Here is a 19,700-nt window from a genome sequence, read left to right as displayed (position 1 = left end):
CTTTTCCTTTTTAAGATGACTGCCTCCTTTTGTACCCAAGATGACTGACAGCAATGATAGTCAATGATAGCTTCTTGTTCACTTGGGGCGCTGAGAGGAGGACTTCTAATTTCTAATAGTGATATTATGAAGTGGCATGCTAATGCAAAATTTTTCACCACGGAGCACAGGATGTTAAGAAAACACCTCCTATTTTCACTATCTTCCTTTGTTAAAAATTATTTCATAGGCTTACATTGGCCCAAGCCTTGCTGTCCTATGCTCCCTCCAGCTCAGTTTATTAATTCCACATGTTCTGTCTGAAGGCAGCTTTGTCACAACGAATGGCCAAGATACCCCCTGGGTCTGTGTCGACAGGATTTGCCAAGTGTCCCATAGGCTCACCACCTCCCAGCCTTATCTCAGACCATGACCCCTACACTCCCTATATTCCACTCATGCTTGTATGTCTTTTTAAAATCCTTATATTTGCTCTACTGACTCCCACCACAGGGCCTTTATATATGACATCCACTTGCCTGTAAATAACTATGAAAGATCTGAGATTTTATGCTGCTTGAAAATTAATGAGATAGCTACAGTTTCATGGATGTTGGCAGAAGACAGGAGATTCCTAGGTCAGAGACAAAGGACTTTATTATCCATGGCACAGCAAGCAGCATGAACTTCATGTTTGGGTCAGTTCCCCTTAGCCCCCAAGTCCCACAAGGGCAGTGTTGGAGGAGCCTGGGTAGATGCTGTGAATGCAATGAGTTACATTACAGCAGAGGAATCACTAGTTTAAGGAACCCAAATCTTTCATGCTGAGCAGTAAGCCTTCCTCACCTTGGCCAGCCCAAGATAAGGGAGACATTATCTTTATTACCGGACAGTAAACAAATCTGCCTTTTGGTCTGGAGGGGGACACTCTTTCTAACTTCCAAGGCTGTTTGCTGTGCAAACATCACTAAAAAGATTACCTAGAACAAAGAAGCCGGTGCCTCTGCCCATAAGCTGTGCAGGAAATGCAGGCCACCCATGGAGAATTGCAGCCTAACACTGCTCTTCTTTGGCTGCTTTATTCTTCCTCATCCTTCAGACTGCAGCTCAGCAGGCACCTTGTCTGCAGAAAAGGCAATCTCCAGGTGACAGAAAACCTGCTATGGGGCTGTCAGAGCACTTTGTACCTCTCTCCTTAATACGTGACTCAGTTATAATTTTATATGTTGTGTGTGGGAGTGGATGTTTTATTGTTTGCCTCCCTCACTAGACACTCAGTAAAGGCAAGGGCTGGGTCATTTTATCCACCTTTGTATCTATCCCCAGTGCTTGAGACATAGTACATGCTCAGTAAAGTACTCATTGAATAAATTAGTAAATGAACACATGATCTCAAAATGGTGCATAACTTCATACTCTTATATTTTGAGTTTAAACCCTGATGTTCTCAAAATTTCATCTCATTCAATAGTTTTTGTTACCCTGTGAAGAACTGACTCAGGAGGTGCCGTAAAACCACAAAACAAGCTTCCTGACTTAATTTCCCTAATCAAACATTTCTAGGCCCCACAGTACATTGATAGTGTTCAATCAATGCTTGTTAAGCAAGTGTACTAGACTAGTTGCCTTGCACTGAGGTAGACAGTAGAGACAGAAAGGTGAATGGGAACAGAGAGGCAGTCCCTGTCTTCATGAAGCATACAGTCTGGCCAAGAAGATGTATATTAAACAAAGAAAAACAAGTAATGTATTACAAAGGAAAGGTAGGTGTTAGCCTGCCCCCTGCCCACTGCAGCCCCACAGAAAAAAACTGTGCAAAAACCTGGAGCAGGAAGAGGCTGTTATGTTCCAGGAACCAGAAGAATTCAAGAGTGGTTGAGGCATGGAATTAGGGGGAGGGAGCTCAAGAGAGGCACAAGGTGAGGCTGGATCAGGAGCCAAAGGGTGGACATTACCACCATTCAGAAAACAAGTTCCTGGGAGGCTGGGCTGGCTCCTTGGGCACAGTGGTTTTGAGGATTCCTTCATTTTGCATGGCGTGTCAGAGCAAACAGAGGTGGTGTTGACGCCCCACCAAATACTTGAGGAGAATTCTCTCTTTTTCAAGTAGTCTCTTCCTCCAGAGGGTGGACTTCTGCCAGGCAGGAATTCAAATCATCTCCAAATCCTCAGCTCGGCGGTGGTGCTGGCGCACAGTAGAAGCTGTCGAAGACTCAGAGGCAGAAACACTTAGAGAAGAAAACAGTTGCTTGTGAAAAGCGGAAGCGAGTCAGATTTCAGAAAGACGGGCTCGTCAAATACGAAACGCAACAAGTATTTGAAGGGGAAAAAAAATGACCCAAGGTTATCACGTTTGGTGGAGATCAGCATCATTTTTACAACACAGCTTCACTTAACAGCATAGCAAAAATCAGGGATGAAATTGTTTTTGTCAGGGAATTCTCTCTCTTTTTTTTTTTTGAGGCAGGGTCTTACTCTGTCACCCAGGCTGGAGTGCAGTGGCAAAATCTGGGCTCACTGCAGCCTCAACCTTCTGGGCTCAAGCCATCCTCCTGCCTCAGCCCTCCAAAGTGCTGGGATCATAGGCGTGTGCCACCGCACCCAGCTGGGAATCCAAATTTATGGGAAATAGCCAAGGCTTATTATTTTAGAGTCCTAAACCAGTCAGGATAACATATTATTTTTGGCTTATCTCCAGATGCAAATTACCCCCATCCCCACCCGGCAGTGGTACTTGGTCATGAATGAAGCCAGCAGAGTGAAGAGTTGGGCTTTGCATCTATGGATTTTCTTTCCTTGTGGGCAAATCCTTGCCATTGAGGCATGGGTTTAACAGTATATGTTGCTTAATAACTTCCTGATGCAGCATCATCAAATTGATATTTTGTTTTATTTGACCAAAATGTATTTCTATTGACAAAACAGGAGATGTTGATGAATAAATAAATACTTTCTTTTTGTATGGCTAGTGAAACCAGAGCCACATGATATTAATGCTTTACAGTGAGCTTCTGTCTGGAGGCTTTGTAAAGCCCCTAGGGCTGGGAAGAAATTACTTTTATGTGTAAAGTATTATATCAGCACCATTTTCTGTAAGATTCCCATATGTGTTAATATTCCTAGACTGCCAGGAAATGTAGGTTTTATTTATTCATTTTTTTTTTTTTACTACCTCTAAGGCTGGAATTTCATCCATTCTAAAACCATGCCAGAGTTTTCTAGAGGACTTCATAGGTGTCATTTCCACATGTAAAATGTATTCTTTATTCCTTAATAGTGGCTTATCATATAACAAAAATTCTTTGTTTGGCCAAATTTCAGTCGGGCTTCTGAATCTTCTCCTAGGCCCATCTGTGCGCTTCCTTGTAAAATCCGGTTTTAGCAAAGAGCCCTGCTAAGTCAATTTAGCAAGAACCCCCTACCCTCAACATCTGATCACCCTTGACATCTGACCAGGTTCCTTGTCCTTCATCGTGCCCCAGGGGATGTTTGATCACCCTGGCCTGTCTGCAGCAAGAATCCTGCTAGGTCTGTTTAGCCAGAATCCCCCTTCCTCCTGTTTCCTCTTAGTAATTTCTATCCACTGACCTCCTGGTCCTTAGCTACTGATTTCCACTTGCCCATGCTGTATTCATAGTTGAGTCCAATCTCTCCCTACAACCGCAAGACCCCATTGCCCTGGTTCCTGTACCTATCATGACGATCTTGAATAAAGATATCCTTACATACTTCAACAAGTGGCATTGGATAATTTTTTTCTTTAACACATACCTAATTAAATGGAATTTTGGCATGGTCAATATCCAATTATTCTCTGGTAAGAAAAAGGACAGATTCTCATTGGATCTATATAAATAACCTACACGACCATAAACATTCATTCTACCTAGAAGTGAATAAGCTATATTAATTTATTTGGTTACAATTTTCCCCCTCAAATTTATAACATAGGATATTTGATCATAAAAAGGAAAGGAACTTGTAAAAGCACTGATAAGAGGAAAAAACATAAAGTGTGCTTGTTCTGTTCTCTCACTCAACACAATGACAACCATCAACACAGGAGACTTCTGCCACCAAGTGTGTGGGTCTCTCGCCAGCACCAAGCAAGCACTCGCAGTGAACACCAGCTGGGTGTCCTCCAGTTCAATTCTGATGCTCTCAGCCTGCAGAGAGCATCAAATACCACAGGTTGAGGGCTCAGTCCTACAAAACCGCTGCCCCTTCAGGCACCAACCACAAGTCTGGGCCTCTGGAACTTCTGACTGACCAGCTTCAAGTTGGGGTTCCCACACTCACTTCTTTAGGTTTAATTTGTTAGAGCGGTTCACAGAACTCAGGGAAACACATTTACCGGTGCATTATAAAAGATATTACAAAGTATGCAGATGCTGAGATACACAGGGCGAGGTATGGGGAAGGGGCTTGGAGCGTCCATGCCCTCCCTGGGGGTGCTGCTCTCCAGGAACCTCCACAGGCTCAGCTACCTGGAAGTGCTCTGTACCCTGTCATCATGGCCCTTTATGGAGACTTCACTGGGTAGTCATGATTGACAACCATGTAGAAATGTGATTGGACAAGAAGGGTGTGGTCTAATACTAATAGAGGCGATAGGGAAACCCAGCAAGGCCTGTCTGTTCAGATTCTTATTGGCCTCTATGCAGCATTCCTTCCTCCAGGGAACTGGGCAGACTCTCTTTTGAAACAGGGGTCTTAGGACCTACAATCCGACAAGGTAGCTCAGGGGATTTCTTTATGACCAGAGAAGGGGAAAGATTAGAGTATATTTTTATTGTCTAAGGCCTGCTTCTGAGGCCTACGACACCCCAACAGTAAACACAAGATTGTAACAAAGGCTGCGGGAGTTACGAGTACTGTTCTGTAGACAAGTCCAGTTGACAAAGGTCATTATAATCTGATCAGGCTGCACAGTGAACTTCTGACCGGAGGCTTTGTAAAGCCCCTAGAGCTGGGAAGAAATTGCTTTTATGTGTGAAGTATTATATCAGTGCTATTTTCTTTAAGATTGCCATATTTGTTAATATTGCTAGCCTGCCAGGAAATGCAGGGATTTTTTTCTTCTTTCAAAATTGTCCTGATGACATACTAGTTTATAATCTATTTTAAGATTTCCCATGGGATTTTTTTTTCTTTTGAAATTTGAAAGTTCAATTGGGACGAAGTGACATTTAAAAAGTGCTTCCATGTGCTGTAAGTATAAAAACCAACACTGGATTTGAAGACATGGGTTGAAAAAGAAAGGTTAGCTCTCTCATTAATAATTTTTAGATTGACTACATGTTGAAATGTTAATATTGTGGGTATATTGAGTCAAATAAAATATATTATTAAAATCTTTTTAAAAAGAGTGCCTTACTCCAGTTTGTGCAGGTATATGTTAAATTGAGAATGAAAGATAGGGTAAGCAGATTTTTTTTCTGATATTAATTAAAATAAAATATCAATCATAATGAAACCAATTCTTATTCCACTTAGTCCTAGGTAATTCATTTTTGTTTTGTTGGTCTTGGGTTAGGTAGACCAAACTTTCTTCTATAAAATTGTGTACTTTCTGATCAGTTGCTCTCACTCTGTATGCAACTACTCAACATGGCCCTTGTAGCAGGAAAGCAGCCATGAGAATACTGACCCAAGGAGCATGACTGTGTTCCAATAAAACTTTATTTAAAAAAAAAAAAAAACCTGACAGCCAGTTTTCTGACCCCTATTCTAGAATCTAGACCAAAACCACTCTAGAGAATCTGAGTCAGTCCTTTGGTTCAGTCTAACAGGTCCAAAGCCAGCTTATAGAGGGAAGCCCATGTCCATGGGTGTTTATGTTCTGTGATATCAATAGTCCTGTTCTTTAGCTTGTAGCAGGAACCTTTAGTATATGGAAGGAAAACAGAAATACCATCCACTTATAATAAAATTAAATGGTTCTGGTTAATCAGCTAGAATGGAGGAGAATGGAGTCTTTCATTAAGGTATAATGTGCAATCGATTTATATGAGAGAGTGGGACATTAACAAATCTCCAGGGCCTTAATTTTATCTTTATGGGTAAGAATGTCACCAGTTGACAAGGATATTTAAACCTAGAGACAACATTTGAAATAAATAACATATGATAAGACATATAATTAAGTCCCATTAGGCCTTTTAAGAAGAAGAATCACTGTTGATAATCTGAGTAATTTGGAGATCTCCTTCTGAATTTAGCAGCGCAATCTCTCTCTTTTTATGTACATATCCTTGCAATAATGCTCCCTTTTTAACCTCATATACACATTTCTGAAGAGACATTATTTTTAAATCGTTTGATTAATTATTTATTATTATTATTTTGAGACAGAGTTTTGCTCTGTCACCCGGGCTGGAATTCAGTGGTGTGATCTCACCTCACTGCAGCCTCCACCTCCCAGGCTCGAGCGATTCTTGTGCCTCAGCTTCTTGAATAGCCAGGATTATAGGTGTGCACCACCACACCTGGCTAATTTTTTTTTCTTTTTGTATTTTTAGTAGAGACAGGGTTTTGCCATGCCAGCCAGGCTAGTCTCGAACTCCTCCTGGTCTCAAGTGCTCAACCCACCTCAGCCTCCCAAAGTGCTGGGCTTACAGGAGTGAGCCACCGTGCCTGGCCTAATTCATTTTTGAGACAGGGTCTCATTCTGATGCCTGGCCAGAGTGTAGTGGCATGATCACCGTTCACAGCATCGTCAACCTCCCAGGCTCAAGTGATCCTCCCAATTCAGCCTCCTGACAGCCTGGGATTACAGGTGCACACACCCCCTGCCTGGATAATTTTTAAAACATTTTTCTGTAGAGATGGGATCTCACTGTGTTACCCAGGCTAGTCTTGAACTCCTGAGCTCAAGCAATCCTCCTGCCTCAGCCTCTCAAAGTGCTGGGATTACAGGCGTGAGCCACAGCACCCAGCATCATTTAATTATTTAGAGAAATTAATGAAAGCTGATTTTCCTTTTATCTAAGCTATAGGAATTTTACCTTTGTAGCTATCAATAGCTATTTGGACCATAATAACTTTAAAAGTCAGAACTTAAGGATGAGGACTGAGCTTGGAATGAAAAGAACCTACTGACACCAACATGAAACACATACCACAGAGAATTCCAACAGTCATAGAGACGTCAGACAACTTCTTCAACCCTGTATTCTCAAACTCCAAGAAGTCTCGGAATCCTTGGACAAACACATTCACCCTGAAAATACTACCAGGGGAGTCAGATTCCAGAAACCTCGTCTGCTGATCCTGACAGAAATCATGTCATGGTCAGGCCATAGCATCAAACCCAGATTCCACTCCTGCTGCTACCAATGTGGGCACAATTGGCCACGCACCATCAGAACCAGAACCAGAAACAGACTTGGCAAGAATTGGTTTAGCTCTATCGTTGCACAGGAGACATTTCAGAGGAGCCAGAGGAGGTGGGCTGCAGATCAGATCCAAGGGGTAATGTGCACTGTCAGTTCCACCTGTTTGCTGGCTCCCTTGCTTGGAGCCAGGTGGCCAATAGCTTTGTAGAACCTCCAGGAATAAGTTGTCAAAGGAAGACCAGAGACTAATACATTTAGAAAAGAAAAGGAAACAATGAACACTTCAAATCAACTCTTCTAGCTATTTTGAAATATACAATAAATTATTGTTAGCTATGAAAAAAAAGAGAAGCAAACAAACTTTTACTCGCAAAGAGTGGAAGGGAGTCAGCTTTTAAACAAAACTGGCTCACCAAATACAAAGCACAAATGTTTAAAGGAAAAAGTCCCAAATGGCCTAGATGACCATGTTCACATTGGTGCCATTTCTTCACAGTGGAAAACAGCAACTTTCTCACATGGTCATCAGAGTCACAATGTATCCTCAGACTTCAGCAGAACAAAACTCAGGGATCAAATGGTTTTTGTTAGAGAGGCTAAGTTTCTGGGAAATAGTCAAGGCTAATTTTGGGGACCAGAACCAGTCAGGGCGACCCTGTTGGTTTATTTTTTTTCCTACCATGGTATGTGAAGTGCTGAGTCATGTTGGAAACAGGGCAAAGTGTCAGCAATGCTCAGCACACATTTGGTAAACTAAACTGAACTGAAGTTGACAGTCCTTCATAGGGCCATGAAAACCTGGTCTCTCTGGAGAAGCCACATGAAGATAATAGACAAGTGATTGTACAAGGGTCCCCTTAGCCAGCCTGAAATCAGTTTCCTGGTTAGCAGACAGGGTGAAACGTGGCCCTGTGTCCCATTTCTGCCTGGATGTGGGGCAACTGTGTTCAGGCGGCCTCTCCTGTAAGGGAGCAGTGACTCCCAGGGTCTGTGCTTTCTGGCACACAGCAGCCATGGGCAGGAGACTGGGAGTGAAAGCGGGGTAAGGAACCAATCTAGAAGTCGGGGCCAGTGGTCTTCACCCCTCTGAAGGCCCCTGGAGCAGCCATGTGTGCATGTATTTTCCGGACCCTGGTTTTGGCCCATCTTGTTAAAGAAGTGATGGCCACTCAAGCTGATCTGGGTGTCCCCCATCCCAGGGATCGACTGACTTGCTCCTGCCTTCACAGAGTAACCCCTATTCTGGTGCCCACTCCTCACTTCAGTGATTCCTCTCTCTGTTCCAGACTCATCTTCTTCTGGAACCTTCCCTCTTTCACAGGCTCACATCTAATTGCTCTATCCTCTGACTGTGTTCTTACAACGATTGGGCCTGTGAGTTTTGGGAACACCTGTGTCTATGGTGGTGTTTTAGCGCCCGTGTGTCTCATCTTACCTCTCAGACTAGAGGTTCCCTGAAGGCAGGGCTGTCTCTTCCATCTGCCACACACTTTAGGATCTCCCTGAAGGTAGGGACTCTCGCCTCCTTTTCTTTTCAGATCTGGTGCCTCCTGAGGGCAGGGGTTGTGTCTCTGTCTGCTGGACTTCCCCATAGCCATGTTTGGGTGAGGGCCTGACTCTCTCCACAGATTTCTTCCACCCAAGGACCCACGTCTCTAACACATCTCTCTGGATGGTGATTGTGATTTCGAACCACTGTTTTGAGGGATGCTTTGCACTTATCTATAGGGCATGCAAAAGGTGTTCTTAGTGACGTCTTGTTGACGATCTTAAACTCCAATCCACTGGATGATCCTCATTCTCCTCTCCATTCGGTATGCAAAAGTAAGTGGAGGTTAATGAAGCACACACACAAACACACACACACACACCACACACACACACTCCTCCATACATTCTAAATCCCATCTACAAATGTACAGCTCTAACCTGTCTAAATAGCCCTGTTCACCATAAACAACCGTCCTCTCCTTGGAGTTGTTTTTGATGCCAGGATAAGAGAAACACTGGCAAAGTACAAAGCCAGAGCCTAGGTGACCCCAACCCCACACAGTCCTGTGGTAGAATCAGAAAAAGTCCCCAACCCCCATTCGGCTCTGCCACTTGCTGACCTTGTTAGCATGACTCAGCACCCTTGAGCCTCAGCTCTTCACAGGATTGTGGTAAGAATTCAATGAGGTATGCATGTGAGGGTCTGGCATGGAGCAGGTGTTCTGAGAAGGCCGGTTCCCCTTCTCCAACCCCAGCTTCATTTCTGGCTCTCCAGTGAGATTTCCACCTTCTGCAGTTGAGACGATTCTGTGGCTCCCCCACTAAACACTGAATTTGGAAAACGCATACAGCGGAGCTACATAGATCCCTTTTGCCATAACGGAGATGGGTCAGGTAGCAGTTATAACTCCCTTTAAGAGCCTTCAACATTAAAACAGGCAACTAGCCTGGGTGCAGTGGCTCACGCCTGTAATCCCAGTACTTTGGGAGACCAAGGCAGGCGGATCACCTGAGGTCAGGACTTTGAGACCAGCCTAGCCAACATGGTGAAACCCTGTCTCTACTAAAATGGCTCAGGTGTGGTGGCACGCACCTGTAATCCCAGCTATCTGGGAGGCTGAGGCAGGGGAATCGCTTGAACCCAGGAGGCAGAGGTTGCAGTGAGCTGAGATCTTGCCATTGCACTCCAGGCTGGGTGAGAGCAAGACCCTGTCTCCAAAAATAAAAAATAAAAATAAATAAAGAAAAATAAAAACAAAACCAGCCAAACAAAGAAAATAGGCAAATAAAGGTATCTACACACTCTCCATCCTTAGGAGTACTTAGGGGACCGGGCCTCATCCTTAGGGGACCAGGCCCTTTGGCCTACGATGAGATGAGAAGGTCCTTCCTGAAGCCTGGGAGACAGATGAGATTTGAGAACAGCTTATGTAGTAAGGAAGTTGTGGTAGAGAGAATAATGGCTCCCCAAAGATGTCCGTGTCTTAGACCCCAGAACCTGAGAACATGTAACCGCACATGGCAAAAGAGACTTTGAAGATGTGTCTAAGTTAAGAGTCTTAGTTGGGGAGGTTATTTTGGATTATCTGGGTGGGCCCAATGTAATCACAAAGGTCCTTATGAGTGGACGATGGAGAGTCAGGCACAAAAAAGGGAATGTGACAAGGGCAGCAGAGGTAGGAGTCATGTGCTTTGAAGATGGAGGGAGGAGCCACAAGCCAAGGGATGTGGGCAGCTTCTAGAAGGTTAGAAAGGCAGGGAAATGGATTCTGCTCTGGAGACTCCAGAAGGAACACAGCCCTGTGGACATCTTGATTTTAGCCTCATCAAACTTATTTTAGGCTTGTAACCTCAAAAAACTGTAAGATATTAAATATGTGCTGTTTTAAGTCATTATAATTTGTGGTGATTAGTTACAGTAGCCACAGAAAACAAATACAGAGATTGTTTTCCCCATTGACAATGAGGAAGCAGAGAGCAGGTGACCTTTCCAAGCCACTTGGCTGCTAATGACAGAGCCTGTCCTGGAGCCCAGTCTCCAGGCTTCCTTTGACCAGGCATGGCCGAAAGCCGACCTGAGTGCAGGGAGTATGAGGACATGCCTGAAAGTGACCTTTCTCCTGCTAGGTAAGGGCCTGGAGGAGATGAAACCTGTGTGATCTGCAATGCCCCTGATAATTGAAAGAAAGTGCCAGCTCCCTCAATAAAAATAAGCTCGAGGCAGGCCTACCCAGGTTGGCACTGGGTGAAGACCTCCCTGGTGGGGAGGAAGAAGCAGCTGGACTGCAAGATCCCTGCTCAGATTCACTAAGAGGCACCTTTCCCTTAAGAGGTTGTAGCCAAGGTGGTCTCAGGGGCACTGGTCACCCCTTAACACTCTGGCCCAGGAGGTGGCACAGTCCTCCCCCTGAAAAGCGGAGCCTGAGCCAAGGCATTCAGATAAGACTCAGGGAAGGCTTGAGGGTGAGGCAGGGGAAGTGCACGCTTCGAGGTGTGTCCTGGACTGTCAGACCTTCAAGCTATGCTTGACTCCTGATTCCACACGGAGGGTGCCATCTGTTCAGGGACCCCTGCTGAAGGCTGCATCCCTACTTCCAAGTCGGGGCCCTCTTCCATCTCCCTAAGGCTAGTCTTCTGAGCTCTGGTTTCCAATAAAGATACAACCTTTCCCCAGGGATTGGAGCTGGGCACCTCCTCTTTAAGGAGACAGAGCTCTCTGTCTACAGACATGACCTGACTCATCACTCAAGCCACAACTGAATTGAGAGAATATAACAGTCCCCTAACATCCAAATCACTTCTACACTCCCACTGTTTGGGTAAAGCATTACATTACTCACTGGAGCCCAGAGTCCTTTGGCTGAAAGACTAATTCACTCCATTATTTATCCTGAGGGGCAAGGGAGACTTGCTTTGGGTGCCAAGTGCTCAACACATGCTATTCCAGTCACCGCCGCCCCCCCTCCCCCCACCACCCCCCGCCAGATCCTGGAATGGAGCGGTTGGCCTTATCCCTCTCAGTAGGTGAGCAAACGGAAGCTGAGAGAGGATCAGTGCTTTGCCCAAAGTCGTGCAGATTTTATGTGGTTGAGCAAGATTTGAACCGAATTCAACTCTTTCAACATTGAGTGCGGGGGTTGTTTAAGGCTGCTCTCGTGGGATAAAAGGAGAGTGGGAGGAAAAAGAGAGGGAGCCCATATTGTAAGAAAATTCATGATACACAGTGGGACAATAGGACAGAACAGTAGAAATCAGGAGTGTCCTAGATAGCTGGTATAGATCTTGCCAAGAAAGGAAGTCAGAAGCTAACTATAGACTGAGGACCACGGGTGTAAGAACACGGTCAGTCCCTGGATTCTGCCACTTCTCCCTGTTGGTAATTTTCCATTCTCCCCACCGTTCCCCTGCAATGACTAGCATTTAAACCCTGTAACCAAAAGGGACAGCTAGGAAGAGAATAGCCAGTCTTTGTCCAGTTCTGCAGCTATTTTAGGGGGAGAAAGAAACTCGACAATATGGTGTTTATGAGGGAAGTTTTGAGAAAACTTAAAAATAAGGGGAAAGGAGAGTGAATCCTTGATGGCTTAGAAGGAGAAACTAAAGAGCTCACAGGAGTCTGCTTGGGACTAAGGGCAGCATCTGCTCATTCTTTCGGGAAAGAGTTACTGAGCCCCTATTAGGTGCCAAGTCCTGGGCTAAGCTCGGGAGAGTGAGGAGTGGAACCTCCTCTAGTTAGAACAGTCAGGGAGGCCTCTCCGAGGAGGTGATCTTGAGCAGAAATCTGAGGGATGAGAGGGAGTCAGCTACCTTAAGAAGAGAGAAAATGATCCAGGCAGAGAACACCATATGCAAAGTCCCAGAGGTGAGAAAGAGCTTAGCTTGTTGAAAACAAAAAGAGTAAAGCACAAGCCAGCCGACCAGCTGGCTAGAGTAGATTGGGGAGGTGGAGAGAGGCAAGAGGCCCAGAGGAGAGAGGCAGGTCTGGGTCCTGAAGCCTGTGGAAACCACAGAGGGGTTTCGTCCTCTGTGCATTTAAACAGGCAGTCCAGGATAAGGTTTATGTTTCGGAAAGTCACTTTGGTGTCTCTGTAGAGAATAGATTTGGGGTGTGGCAAGAGTGGAAGAGGCACGAGCATAAGCAGCTATTAACAAGGTCCAGGCAAGATATGCAGTGACCTGCCCTGGGCTGGGGCCATGGAGGTGGAAAGAAGGGTGGACTATGGACTTCCCGTGGAGGGAACATCCGCATACCTACTGATGAGTTGGATGTAAAAGGATGAGGGACTAGAAGGACCGGGAACCACCCGGTGAGTCCTACCTTTAGCAAGGTGGACAAGGTTGTGCTAATTGCTTAGTGTGAGGAATTTGAGGGGTGGGGATAAGTTTTAGAGTAGGGGGTCTGTCTCAGCCATATTGAAGAGCTGTTTATGTTTTATCTGGGTAGAGAGAGCAAGCGGGCTGGTGGATACATGCATCTGGAACTCGGAGGAGAGGTCTAGGCTGGAGATACATAAATGTGGGAGTCATTGGCATCAAGATGCTATTTAAAGCCATGGGAACGGATGAGTTCACGTAGAGCAAGAAGGGCAGAAGCCCATGCCCAGGCCCTGAGGCATCCTGACATTTAGACATCAGGTGGAGGTGGAAGAGACCCAGAAGGTACAACAGCAACTATATCATTCAGCCCGACATCCACAGGCCCTGCAGATGCAGCCCCGCTGTTCCAGGTGCTAGGGCCGGCAGAGGAGGGGGACGGGGCCTTTGCCCTCAAGGGGCCCAGGGTCTATATAGGAGGCAGCTGTTTGAGCCAATACTTACAATGCAATATGGTAAAGTATTTACAGAGATGGGCCCAGGAGAAGGAACTAGAAGAAATGTCTGTGGTCCCAAGTCTCAGAAGCTAGGGCTATGACTGAGTCTGGGAGGGGCTATGGGCCTCAGAGAGGTGGAGAGAAAAGATGCAGAGAGCAGGGTGTGGTGGCTCACGCCTGTAATCCTGGCACTTTGGGAGGCCAAGGCAGGCAGATCACGAGGTCAAGAGATCAAGACCATCCTGGCCAACATGGTGAAATCCCATCTCTTAAAAATACAAAAATTAGCCTGGTGTGGTGGTGGGCACCTGTAATCCCAGCTACTAAGGAGGCTGAGGCAGGAGAATCGCTTGAACCCGGGAGGCAGAGGTTGCAGTGAGCCGAGATTGCACCACTGTACTCCAGCCTGGGAGACAGAGCGAGACTCTGTCGAAAAATGAAAAAGAAAAGAGGCAGAGGCTGGGAACTATTCCAGGTCTGGCATCCTTCCCTGAGACCTCCAAGTCCCCTTGAAGCTCGTTGTACCTCCTTCCCTTCTGCTCACCGCCAGCCTCCCACCCCACCTCCTAGTGGGCCTCCAGTTTCTCCACACTCCCCGATCTTCTTCCAGCAAAGCCCCCACCACTCATGAGTAACAACATGGAGCCCTGCTCCTTCCTCATTCCCATTCCTACCCCAGGCCCCCTGGTCTCCACCCCTTCCCTGACAGCCTAGCCTCCTCAGGAGAAGTGTTTTCTATAACCAGGATTAACTTGCCATGAAAATGACCACAGCCTGAAGCCTTGCCCTCCATCAGGGTGGGATGCTGTCTCAAAAACAGTTGCCTCATTTCCTGCTGTTGAGAAATCATGCTTGTTGACCAGCTTACATTTCACATTACTAAGAAAGGAGAGAAATGTGCCCCGCTGAGCTTCTCAGACAGAAACTTGGTTAACCCCTGGGTCTGCGGGTGAGGGTCCTGCACCAACCCCCTTCTCTCCTGTCAGCTGCAAGTGCAGCGGCTGGGTTGCTGGTTTACTTTGCTGCCTGGGTCACGGTGCCCATGCAGTTCACTCTCTCCCATGGCTATGTGAAGTCCACAAACCTGGACAGTTTGGCCTCAGCCTCTCTCTCCATCCTTATCCCCTGCTGCCTTTTCGCGTGCCTGGTCCAGTCTGGACACACTCTGGCCCTCAATCTGAGGTCATGGCTCTAAGTCTCATGGCTGACTGCCTGAGACTGCAATGAGGTCTGAACCCTCATTCAAAGCTCGATCTCGGCTCTGCTGTTTATTTACATTAGCGTCCCCATGGATCATCCAACCAGAGGAAATTTCCTCTGAACATATTTAATTTGTTCTTTTTTAATTGTTTATGATTCATTTAATCTTGAATTATAATATTTGTGGGCATGCTTTATCCCCTCCCTTCTAAACTCTATCAACTCCAGAAGCTCAGGCCTTGAATCTAGAGTCAAATCTCGTTTATTTTCATCCACAGTCTCAGCCAAGAGTTTGGACATGCTTGTGGAATGAATGAGTTTTGATTAGAGTTGTAGAGGAGAACTTGAGCTGATTGATATGGGAAATGCAACCTAGGGATTGATTTATTGGTTCTGTACAAAAATGCACCGCTAACAGCTAAGAGCAGAGTCTATAAAGGGATAGAGAGCAGTTCATTTATTCACTCATTCATTCAACAAACACATATTAAGCATCTACTGTTTGCCAGAAATAACATTAGATTCTGGAGATACAGTAAGAAACAAGGCTGATAAAGTTCAGCTCACATGGAGTTTCTCTTTTAGCCCAGAAAGATGGATAGTCAACAGCAAAAACAAACAAACAAAAAAACATCGCGCAGCAGTGCCATGATAAAAAACAATTTGGAGTGATGTGAGAGAGTGACAGGGAGGTGGTTGAAAGGACTCTCTGAAAGAATGATGCTTCAGGGGAGACCTGAAGGGTAAGCTGGGTTGCCATGGAAGATCTGGGCATGGAAGTCCAGGAAGAGAGAATAGATCAGACCAAGCTTTGAGGTCAGGGCAGGTGGGGAATAGAGATGGGACGAGTTTAATGGGTTCAGAGAACAGAAGAAAGGAAAGAGTAGCTGGACCATTTGTTCATTGCCTCAGGGTGATCAAGGGGGCAATGAACAAAGATCATCAACAGTTCAACAGGAAGATAATGGCAAGGTAGAAAATAGAAATGGTATAGTGTCAGCAGCAGAAGCTTTGATCTGCAGATGAATTGGAGTCCTGACCAATTGTTATGGTGTGTGAGCTTGGGCAACTTTTCTAGGTCTTGCTTTTCTCAAGCCTAATTTTTAGAGTTCTTGCAAAGATAAAATGGTATAATAGAAATGAGCATCTACCAAGTGACTTTGTGTAAGTGGTAGCCTACAATCCAGGTAATAATCTGAAAACCAGCCTTACAAGATTAGCGTTGACAAGAAACATGGAGCAGAAAGTAATGATCCAGCAACTGGGCTGAACAAGCCCTCCTTGCTGCTCCTCACCTCATCGCCCTCTTTCCCTCTCCTTTCCACTGGTCTGCCCTTTCTCAGCTTTTCATGTTTTCCTTATTTTTTTTCTGTCTTTCTCCTTTTCCTGCCACGATTTCTCACTCTTTCTTTCCTTTACATTCTTTTAAGTCACATCATCTCAACTGCCTCAAATTTGGAAAACATATTTTAACATATTGGTCGTGTTTATTTTGCATGATTTTGTCTTCCTTTAAAAATCAGGTGTTCTGAATGTTTTCTACATCTTTCTTAATTAAAAAGAAACAGCAGCAGCCACGCCGAACTTCAGTAATTTTATACAGTGATGTGGCCTTGTATGAGTATGATTTTCCACTGAGGTCACTGTCCCTTAATAGAAAATGGCTCCCACCACTGGATTAAGGGATTAGAAAGAGATTGTCTCAAGGCATTTGGGGTCTGGTGTGTCGGGAGATCTCTCTGCTGGCAGAGGGGAGGTCTGGATGTGTTCAAAGGTCAGTGGCCTGAGTCACTGTAGGGATGCTCTGGAGCTCAGCCTGGGCATGCGGCTCCACCGCTGGCTGGCTGCAGCTCAGTGGCTGATGCAGATGTGGAGCCTGACAGGTGGAAGGCCAAGGAAGGCCTGTGGGGTCAGCTAGTGCAGACTGAGACCCTGAGGAATCTCTAAGGATAGGCTCTGGTGTGAAGTGCAATGTAAGACACCCTCCCATTGTTGCAGGCCCTTGTGCTTGGCCAAGAAAGGACAAGTTTCCTCTGCAAGCACGCGTGTTGCACAAGGGTGTGGTGTGTGTGTGTGCTTGCGCACATGCATACACGTGTGTCCGGAGGAGGAAGCCATAGAGCAAGTCTCCCACATTTAGCTCAGGATGATATTGCAAGGAGCCTTCTGGTTGGGGGATCAGGGTGAAGAGGTGATGCTTGATGCCAAGTGGAGACTCTGGCCCTCCCTTGCTTTCCTTATTTTCTGAGAAGAGGTACGCAGTGGCTGGCCGTGGCTAGCTGTGGCCAGTAGGTCATCTAGTCCAACCTGCCCACTGTACAATGGGACACAGAGGACTTGGGATGAGAAGTGACTTGCCCAAGGGGTAAAGACCTCGTGATCTTCCCTCCATATCGAGTCACCTTTGCGTCCAGGTGATGACAGTAGGAAGATGGTGGGGGGACATTCCTTCTGTACTCTGACTTTAGGGATCCCAGGTGTCGAGCATGAAGCCCTGCCCTGGCTCGTGTTACGGAGCCAAGTACCCTCATACTCCAGGGTTGAGTGACGTAGCGCTGGGTTGTGCAGCAGAAGGCAGCCCAGGACTTAACCGTGGGCACAGATAAGCTACATGTGCACACAGAGAGTTAACTCTAAACATGGAGAGGGTGGAGATTTCCACCTCTAAGGAGGCCCAAGTAAGGTCATATGAACTAAAGTTACAGCTTGACTATCTTACCCTAGATGCCAGGAAAGAACTTAGGGAAACAAGGGCACCAGTGGGTGGGTCTGGGCTGCTTTGGGTGGCCTGGCTCCCCCGTGTCCCTGCTGCTCTGCTTCGGACAAAGGCCAAGGACAAGCGGTGGTAATGGCAGTCGTTGTGGACACTGGGCCCTTGTCCCTTTCCTCTAGATGCCCCCCTTCTCAGGTGAACCCTTTACTATCCCCTCTTGGAGTGTGATCTCCAAGGGTGGAGCGGCTGAGTGGGTGGGGGGACTGGGAGGTGCCCTCACCTAAGCCTGGGCTTCTGCTTGCCTGGCCTCATCAGTTTATTATTGGCCCGGGTGACAGCTGGGAATGGCAAGGACACCCTGGAGGAGGGAGTGGGTGGGGCTGGGGCCATCCTAAGCCCCCAAGATCCCACATGCCTGTGGAGGGGGTGCCAAGGAATGACGGGAATGTCTGCATGCTCTCCCTTCCTCACTCCCACCCTGAGCGAAATGAGGCGAGGACCAAGACAAATGTCGGTGTAGACCTTTGGAAGGGTTGTTTCTTTCCTTGAGATATATTTGAAACACATTTGTTGCCCTAATGCCTGAATTAATTAAGAGGGATCTGGCTACTATCTCTTGGCACCAAGCTCTGAACAAGGGGAAATGGGCTTTACGTACAGGAAGAGGTTGAATGAGCATAAAGAGCGCTTGTTAGTAGTTAATCTAGCCTAGACCAGGTGGTGGCATCTGGGGAGGAGGCCTAGAAAAAGCACAGTGTGGAGGAGGGGGTTGCCGGGAGACCCTGCAGCTGCACCTAGCTCCACCAACCTTTCAGATGCGCCTCTGTCTACTGCTTTGCCACCTTTTCCATTCTGCATCTCCGATGGAGTTGCTCTCTTAGCCAGGGTCCCCTTCAGTTCCCCCCAAACTCAGTGACAGCAGGCCCTAGAGTCAAGGGACATGCATTTCCCATGTGAGAGCCTTATACTGTAGGAAAAGTGGCATCTTCAATGGCATTTACAAGTGATAAAAGAAAAACTTCAGCTGGGCGTGGTGGCTCACTCCTGTAATCCCAATACTTTGAGAGGCCAAGGAGGGCAGATCACCTGAGGTCAGGAGTTCAAGACAGGCCTGGCTAACATGGTGAAACCCCATCTCCACTAAAAATACAAAAATTAGCCAGCTGTGGTGGCATGTGCCTGTAATCCCAGCTACCCAGGAGGCAGAGGCAGGAGAATCACTTGAACTTGGGAGGCAGAGGTTGCAGTGAGCCGAGATCACGCCACTGCACTCTGGCCTGGGCGACAGAGTGAGACTTTGTCTCAAACAAAACAAAACAAAACAAAACAAAACAAAAAACAAACTACAGCTGAAGGAGTTTAAGGAGTTTAATTGAGCAATGAACGAATCACAAATTGGGCAGCCCCTAGAATCACAGCAGATTCGGCGCCTCCAGGGGTGCCTCGTGGTCAGAACAAATTTATAGACAAAAAAGGTAAAGTGAAGTAGAGGAATTGGAAGTGAAGCACAGAAACAGCGAGATTGGTTACAACTTGGCGTTTGCCTTATTTGAACGCAGTTTGAACATTCAGCAGCATATGAGTAACCGAAGTATGGCCGCTGGGATTGGCCAACACTCAGCTATTGTTACAGGTACACACTACTAAGTTAGGTTTTCAATTTTGTCTATTAAGCTAGGTTACAGTTCATCTACAAGGACCCACATATTGGAAGTATGGAGTCCTTCTCAGGCCGTAGTTAGTTTGCTTTAACACAATGTAGGGAAAGGCTATACCTGTGGGAGTGGACATGGAGCCAGGGGAGAAGAAGGGAAGGAAGAATGCAGGACGCAGGTTTATTGAGCCTGGATCCTCTGGAGATCCCTGGGGGAATCTGTGGATTCCTTCAGTGAGAGAAGTGAGGGCAGTGCCTCAAGATGAACAACTTCCCCAGAAGGTTCTTAATTATTCATGGCACTTTCAACAATCTGGTCTCACTCCGCGACTTCTGGGAGAATCACAGGTTTATGGCATCTGCTCTATCTCTCTCCAGGGACACTTAAGAGCGACAGATGGGAGGGAGAGATCACTAGCAACTACCTCGATTTTACGCCAAATAAGGGCTCTTGCACAGGAAACAGAGATGCTGAGTTCTGAGTAAGACAAGAGCAAGTTCTAATGCCACTTCCT

This window comes from Chlorocebus sabaeus, chromosome 25 (genome assembly GCF_047675955.1).
Source record: "Chlorocebus sabaeus isolate Y175 chromosome 25, mChlSab1.0.hap1, whole genome shotgun sequence".
NCBI classification, from domain to species: Eukaryota; Metazoa; Chordata; class Mammalia; order Primates; family Cercopithecidae; genus Chlorocebus; species Chlorocebus sabaeus.
Note: the sequence above shows the minus strand (reverse complement) of the source record.